The 8,118-nt window shown below is 53.8% G+C and overlaps 1 long non-coding RNA gene across 1 annotated transcript in view; it reads right to left on the bottom strand.

Moving 5' to 3' along the window:
* Positions 1-1,299: 1,299 nt before the first annotated feature.
* LOC136309011 (uncharacterized) overlaps positions 1,300-8,118 on the bottom strand; it is a 206,857-nt gene continuing 200,038 nt past the window's right edge. The window contains exons 2-7 of the long non-coding RNA XR_010726212.1: positions 7,250-7,380; positions 6,501-6,608; positions 5,418-5,564; positions 4,644-4,725; positions 3,107-3,170; positions 1,300-1,386 (exon numbers count right to left, since the gene is read on the bottom strand). This is a non-coding gene — a long non-coding RNA (uncharacterized lncRNA). The remainder of the gene's footprint in view (positions 1,387-3,106; positions 3,171-4,643; positions 4,726-5,417; positions 5,565-6,500; positions 6,609-7,249; positions 7,381-8,118) is intronic.

Here is an 8,118-nt window from a genome sequence, read left to right as displayed (position 1 = left end):
CTTTTTAAAAATAGTTTTACTGTTTAGCTGTAGCCCCCTTTTCCTTGGGGACAGTGGACCTTAAAGGATGTTAAAGGAAGGGAAGGGTGATGAGATACAGTGTTTCTCCTTTTTTATTTGAAGAATTCTTTTTTATTCATACTGTTTCTCCTTTTTAAAATCAGTGTGGTGAACTCTCATAGGTTTGTTTTATTTTATTCTTCTCATTGCTTTGCTCTTTTTCTTTCTCTTAGAAATGAAATTTAATGGCGTGACATAGGTCAAACACAATGCATAGATTTCAGGTGAACATCGAACTCTTTGTTGCGAAGACACAGAGCAAACAAAGAGCTGGCTCAGAATTTCAACTCCACAGCGTATCCAATATCGACCTAGAAGGAAATGACACCACTCTGCCCATTTCCCTTTGTTGCACTTGCTGCCAGGAAGCTTCGCCTGAAACCCAGTGCCTTGCTGCAGGTGACGAGTTCCCCCGGGTGCCTAGCAACATCTACTCCATCTGCAGCCCTCGGAGAATCTCTGATTTGTTTTTTTAAACCTTAAATGTCTTAATTGGCATTTAGGTTTCAACTTTTCAGATACCTCACAGACCCTTTGGATGAAGGGGAAAAATGAAAAAAACTGCAACAAAATCGATGGACATGTTTGATGCTGATGTTTTCCAAGGGACCCAGGGAAACCGGTCTGGGACTCAAGCCGTCCAGGTTGGCCTGGTCCTGTTGGGAGTCCAGCCCCGGTGCACGCAGCTCTGGGGTCTCCCTGCCTGCCAGCCGCCAGTCTCTTTTCATTCTCTCTGTGGTGATGATGGTTTATCTACATTTCACAGATGAGGAAACTGAGGCGTAGAGGGGTGAAGAAACTTGCCCAAAGTCACAGCCGGGGACTGGTGGGACCCGAGGGAGACTTAGGCCTGTGTGATTCTCAATGATGTGTTTTGATCCTGGACTCTTATTTCAAGGTCACCAGATATTTGGGGATTGGCAGGGGCTTGCCCAAGAGGAAGGTCAAGAGCCCCAGTGCAAACACTCTGGCCCGGCCCTGGGGGAGCTGAGGATGGGAGGACAGAACACCAGGGTCGATGTTCTGTGTTTGGCCCTTAGACTCTATCTGCTGTTTTTTTCTCCATCAGAATGGTTTACACGGGTCTTGTTCTGCCTGTGGAGATTTTTCTAAATCCACCGGGTGTCCTAACTGTAACCAATGTTTTCTCCCCTGAAACAGACCCGTGGGGTCTGACCGTGGGTGGTCAGAGAAGGGCAGTGTTGTTCCTACCTTCCTCTCAAGTTCCCGTGACACTCACCGCCAGGCTGAGCTGGATGGCATTCCCCTTGATGGCAGAAGACAGAAGGTCAAACTCCAGGTGGTCGTAGCCGAGGGCAACGGGCTCTGCTCAGGGACAAGAAGCAAACTGTGTGAGGGGAAGGGCGGTATTGGTGGGGTGGTCTGGGGGCTGCTTTTGGCTGGAGCTGCATGGGGCAGGTTAAATAGAGAGGAACAGGAGTCATAATGATGTTAGTGACAATGATGAAAATGAAAATGACGGACATATTCAATATTGAGGCTAAATGGCCCTAAACCTTTACATGTGCTAGCTTACTTAATCCTCACAATAACCTGAGAAGGTCGGTCCTATTATTATCCCCATTTTGCAGAAGGGAAAACGGGAGGCTCAGAAAAGTGAAGTGACTTGCCCATACTGTGAACCCAGTGGTCCTATGCCAGCATCCTGCTTTGGACAAAACTCACCTCTTGCTTAAAACTCTCCACCTCCCCACCAGACTGACCTGTCCCTACGCAGACTGGATCTGTCCACTGGATTACACGTGTTCGCCTTGGGATTCCCTACTTGGCCACGAGGGGGCGGTAGCGTCTCAGTTACCCTCGCTGTTGGGCAGAGAACGGGGAGAGCCGCGGGGAGGAGGAGGCGCAAGGCCGGGTGGCGGTGGCGAATAGGGGCCAGGACCAGTTACATTCCCTGTGGCCTCCCCCATCTCTCCCCACTCCCAAGTCCTTCCCTGACCCTGCGGAGCAGAGGGCCAGAGACTTCCTTTCTAGCCACAGAAGCCTCAGCCTCAGTTTCCTCGCTTTAAAGTGAGGAGGTGATACATGAAGACCGGCCTCACAGGTCGTACAGGACAGGTACCTAGTAAAGTTGGCTTGAATCTGAGTTACAACACACTAGGAACGTGAATAATTGGGTTGAAAGCCTTCCCCGTGTCACTAACTTGCTCTGTGAAGTGTGGTGGTGATAGCTACTTCATGGTGTTGTGGGAGGAGTCAGCCAGACAGTGTATATAAAACACTCAGCCCAGTATTGCTCTAGGGAAGGGGGGGGGGGCTCAGTGCCACCGATTCCATTCTCTTCTTCCCTGTCTTCTCTGCTGGTCCCCTTGAATGAGCCGCTTTAGAACTCAAAACGACAGACGGTAGCATTTTTCCCTGCCTGCCAGTCCCCACTCTGAGGTGTCTGAGCGCAGCAGAAACTTGAGGTGGGGCCAGAAGCCTATGACCTTCCATTTCAGCTGCTCTCAGGGAGGGAGCAGCACTCTTCTGCTGCTCTCAGCCCACAGGGGTTGCAGTATCATTCCTTTATCCCTCCCTTCAGCACACGTTTGCAAACAGAGCACCTGTTATGTGCCTGGAACTTTTCATCCTCTGCAGCCAGAGCACTTGTTATGTGCCTGGAACTTTTCATCCTCTGCAGCCAGAGCACTTGTTATGTGCCTGGAACTTTTCATCCTCTGCAGCCAGAGCACTTGTTATGTGTTTGGAACTTTTCATCCTCATTACCAATCCTGGGAGGTAGGGACGTATAACCCCCATTTTACAGATGAGGAAGGTGAGGATAAGGAGATGGAGTTGGCTTCCCATAGTCACGCAACAAATCAACGGCAGAGCTGGGATTTGAACTTGCGCTTATCTGGGGCATCTGCTGGCTCATGTGGAAACTTGCCCAATAGCAGGCACTGGTGAAGTCACTGTCTGCTGATCCCAGGCAGAGATCAACTGATGTTGCCTGCTCAGAGAGGCACCCCCTGGGCAGAGCCAGGGGCTGGAGGCCGGCTCAGCAGTAAAAGAAAGTGGCAGGGAAGAGTAGTGTACTTACCCCTCACCAGACGCAGGAGGTCTGTGTGCATGTCCTCAAAGGCCTGCTCGATCACGGGACACAGCTGTAACAGCGCAAATGCAGGAGCTCCGTCAGCAAGGGGGCCCGCAGTGACCATGCCCGGCCCACGTGGACTGAGCCCCACCGCTGTGTGCGTGGCCGGCCAGGTTTCTGTCCATGTGGTTGAGGACTCAGTGGTACATCCACTCTCCCGGGCCGGCCTTGCTGCACAGAGCCCTCCACAGCCCTCGGTGAACCTGGGACCCTTTGCTAATGGTTTGTCCCTTTCCTGTGCCCAGGGTGCGCCTGGCCTGCCAGGTGCCCTCCTCATCAGACTCCTCATCTTGTCCCCAGGAGCCCGTGCTTTCCATGAGAGGGAGAAGGGGAAGTCATTCCTTCATTCACCTATTCATTCAGCCAATTATGAATATTGTACAATGGCATAAAAGGTTATATCACTTAAACAATATGACATAGTGTCGACACCAAGTGCAGCCGCGTACACCCGTGGGTGCGTGTGGGCGGACATTGGAGGCAGTGTGCAGAAGGGAAAATAGCTTCCAAGTGAAGGTAAGAGGATTATGGGCATTTCCCCCTAAGGTTGTTTAGTTATTACAGCATCTTTTCATTTCAAAGAAAGTTCTATTGTGAATAAAATGTTAGTTCTATGACAAGGTTTTTTCTTGTATCCCAGGAAGTCCACTGTTGTGACCGTATCTTGGAATTTATAGCGGAACTCAATGGTCAACGTGATGAATCAACATAGAAAGTTTTAACTCACCTGTGGCGTATAAGGGACATAGAAAATGAGACCAACTCAGAAATGTTTGCGGACTCAGAAAAATAAGTCCAACAGGACCTGGTAGTTGAACAGACCCCTGAAGACCACAGACCGGCGTGAGAAACTAGTGTAACTAGAGCCAGCTTGTACTGCTTTGTGAAGGCAAATCGTTAAATTCTCAGGAATTTCTGAGCCACTGCCAAACGCGGACATTATTAAGAATTAAGGTATATAAACTTACAACTGATTAAAAGCGATGTTCATGCGAATTCAAAGCTTACTACTTCCTAATGGTCTTGTGGTAGCTTGCTACGTTCCCTTGCTCTCGAGGTTGCTGACGTCTGTTGTGTTTGCGTGGTGGGGGTACCACACGGCGGCGTGCTGCTGCACATTCCTGCCCGGCTCTGTGTGCTGACATCCCATGAGCAGCTTGAAGTTGGCCTGGGAGGGAGTGTTTACACCAGCGAAATTGGCAAACGCTACAAATCTGGGCTAGCTCCCCTCAACTGCTCCCAGAGTCAGTTGTTAACAATGTATCAGCACATCACTGTTCAAGGACTCCCAGCTGACTTGTGGGAGTTCCATGATCTTGACCTCAATTATCCGTTGCTGAAGAAATAAATGATCCATACCCAGAGTTTTCCACCCAAGGCGGTACAGGTCCCTTAGCACCAGCTTGCAGTTCCAGCACAGACCCACAGGGGGAGCAATCACCTAAAGACCTCCCGGGGCCAGTGCCGCCCTGATTCCACTCACCTGGCTTTTCACCAGTTTGGGCAGAGCTGGCATCAGGAGGCTCATGACTTTGTTGGCTCAGGGGTGGACCATGAAAGAGAGCCTTCGGGAGAGGAGGAAGGGAGAGAGAATAGGCAAAGTCAGAGATGATAACCCCTCCCTCGTTTTTACAGAAGGGGAGACTGAGCCCAGGGAAGAAAGGAGCTCGCCCAAGGTTACAGGGCCTGTGGGGACAGGGCTGGGAGTAGACGCTAAGGCAGGTGCAGCCGGGGGCAGAGAGTTCTCAGGGATCGGGGCTGGGGGCTGTCCCAGAAATCGGTGCTGGACACTGGGATGCTGGCAGGTGGCATTCTTCCCCACTCTCCTGCTGAGGGGATGTGGGGGGAAGCACCCCGGTTTGGGCCCCTGCTGAGTGCCTACAGCTGCGGCTGAGCTAAGCCTGGAGGTGGGCGGAGGAGGCGGCGTGAGTGCGCAGCGCCTCCCAGATCATCAACGCGGAGATACTTCTACCGGACCCCAGAGCGTCCTTTTGCCCCTGGCTCCACCCTGACCTGCCTGGGGTAGTTTGAGGGGCCCCAGGAAGGCGGCCCCTCTCCGCCTTTACAAGTTTGCTCCACCGCCTGGCGTGAGGCCTGGAATCCCACCATGATGGCCTCCACCCTTGATGCTTTGAACTCTCTCTGACACCACAGTTTCCCTGGAAGGTTGGCCCCCCTCTTTCTCTGGGCCTCAGTCGTTCTCCATCTGTGCAATGGGGCAAGATCGCGGGACCCGGCGGGAGGTGGCCGCACTCACTTCTGCAGCAGGCTGATGCGCAGGCTCCCGTGGCTGTTGGAGCAGCTGCTGAGGGCGAGGCTCTGGCCTGTTCTGCTGGTCTTCATCCGGATGGTGGCTTGGGCCTGCGTCTCCATGTGCATCTCCACGATGGTCTTGACCAGCGGCCTGGGAGCGGGTGTGCCCAGCGCCGTGAGCGACATTCCAGCTCCCGGCGGCTGGAGCAAACCCTCTGTCCCTCTCGGCTTCTGGCTCTCTAACCTCCCTTCTCAGGCTCCTTGGCTAGGTTCTCCTCATTTCCCTCTTTTTTTTCTTTTACCCCAGCATGTCTCAGGCTCCGTGGTTTGATTCCTTTCCTGGTTTAGATCCTCCGTATATGCCAACAGCTTCTGAGTTTGTACCCAACTCCTTACTCAGGTGTCTGACAGGCATCTCAAATTTAATATGTGCTAAATTGAACTGTGGGGCCTTCCCAAGCCTGCCCTCTCACCCTTCTCCGTCCTGGTGGTGGGCACTCCATCCTGCCAGTGGCTTAGGCGAAAGCTGTGGAGTCAGCCTCGAACCCTCAGCCTCAAATCCTCGGCCTCTCTCCCTCTCTTCCTCCATATCCAGTCGTCGGGAGATCCTGCTGTCTCTATCTGCTGCCAAAACGTACCCAGAATCTGACCACTTCTCACCACCTTCCTGCCCCAGACTCTGGTCCAAGCCAGCACTGTCTCCCTCCGAGTTATTTCAGTGGTTTCTGGATGGCTCCACTCTTGCCTCCATATACAGCAGCCAGTGGGGTTCTTTAAAAATGCTAAACTCTGTGTAAAACCCTTCACAGCTTCCATCTCACCTGGTAACCGCCCGGTCCTCACCTTGCTCCACAAGGCCCTATACGATTTGGCCTTGGTTGCCTGCTGGCTTTACTTCCCACAATTCTCCTCTCTCCCTCCCCTCTTTGCCATTCTCTGAACAAAGCAAGTGTACTCTTGCCTCAGGGCCTTTGCACTTGCTCTTCCCTCTGCTAAGAACTCTTTTCCAGAAACCTGCATAGAGGAAAAGGAGGTGCGAGTGGATGAACCTGCCAGGCCTCCTGCGCCAGACCAAGGAGACACTCACGTGTTGAATCCGGCCACCATGTCCAGTGGGATCTTGACTGTCAGCTCCTGGTCGTCAGCAGAGGGTAGCACCTGTGGCTGGAGGATGTTGGCTGAGGTGACCTTCAGCCTGGATGGGATGCAGCAGAGATGATGAGCATTCGCCACAAACTTGTTCCCCTCCATTCTTCCTTTTTCCCTTGGTGCCCAGCCAGTAGCTGGATCCAAGCCTTGTGCATTGACCCTTCCCAGCATGACATTGCCATGTGTCTTCCCCCCGACCCCTGCTCCTGCTCACAACACTCCCATGCCCCACCCCCCTTGCTTAGGAGATGAATCCCAGCTCCTTGGGCCGATTTGTAAGACCTTCTGTGACCTGGCCCCACTGAACCCCGCCTCCACTCCTCACTGTGGAGTGTGAGCAACAGCCATTCTGACAAACCCTCTTCCCCCTGTGCTTTGCCTCGGCTGGTCCCTCTGCCTGGAGTACCATTTTCTTCCTGTCTCCTGGTGAGCACGGAGTCAACGGCTCACCTGTCACCGAGACGAAGAAGCATCACCTTATTCTTCACCCTCTCACCCAGGTGACCGTCCCCTGGAGTCACCCTACTAGGCTCTGTTATTGTCGTTAACTCCTTTGAGGAACGGACTTCCTTTGCTCTCTTGTTTGTGGTCAGGCACAGAGTTAACACCGACTGATGCTGCTGACTGACCAGTCGAGCGTGCAGAAGTGTGGGCAGGGGCCTGCCAGCTTGGTCCTGCTCCACCTACCAGACAATATGGTTCAGGACAGAGTTCACCAGGCTGCCCAGGACGGGGATGCCCCCGGCTGGCTCGTCTCACACGGCGCTGAGCAGATGTAGCTGCTCTAAGATGTTGACAGCATCGTGGTCCTTCAGCTCCTGTGTCAGCTCTGGGGACACAGTCTAGGAGAAAGGAGGTCTTGGGCTGTCATGGGGGAGGGGCAGGGTTCTGGGGCCCATGGCAGGCAACTGGACCACGCACGTTGGGGCTGTATTTGCAAATACACCAGAGGCCTCAAAATCCTAAAGGTGAGGCCTCCTGGGAGGGACCCCGAATGCCCCTTGGGCACATCTCCAGAGAGACAAAGCCCCCTCCTGGGCTTCCCAGCTGGCCATGCCCGCTGCCCGTGGACAATGCCTCTCTGTAGGAGACCTGAGCCCCGTGCCAGGGCCTGGGACCGCGTCAGCTCCTGCTTCCTGCCTCCAGGCCCCACACGCTCGCTGGGGGCGGCAAGCATGACTGCACCTCTGTAGGCCCAGCACGCTCGGAGCCACAGGGCGCGGCGGCCAGCCCTCCGTACCGCTCTGCTCCCCTCCAATGGCGGAAGGTCTTTGTCCTGGCCTCACCCTTTCCGGCTCCCAGGCCTTCACTTGTGCTGTGTCCTCTCTCCGGAATGCCTTGTCCACCCCCGGACAACCCTGGCTTTCCCTGTGTGGGCAGCGGAGCCTGGGAGGCCTCAGGAGTCTGACAGACACGGTTCAATTTCTGCTCCTGGGTCGGTCAGCTGTGCAGCTGTGGGAAGATGGCTTCTCTCTGAGCCTCTGTCGCCTCAGCTGTAACACGGGACTGGTTGAGGGTCACATAACACAGTGTGGGTTGCTTGGAATGTCGGAGAA

This window comes from Saccopteryx bilineata, chromosome 6 (genome assembly GCF_036850765.1).
Source record: "Saccopteryx bilineata isolate mSacBil1 chromosome 6, mSacBil1_pri_phased_curated, whole genome shotgun sequence".
In the NCBI taxonomy this organism is placed as follows: domain Eukaryota; kingdom Metazoa; phylum Chordata; class Mammalia; order Chiroptera; family Emballonuridae; genus Saccopteryx; species Saccopteryx bilineata.
This window is presented reverse-complemented; position numbering and strand designations above follow the sequence as displayed.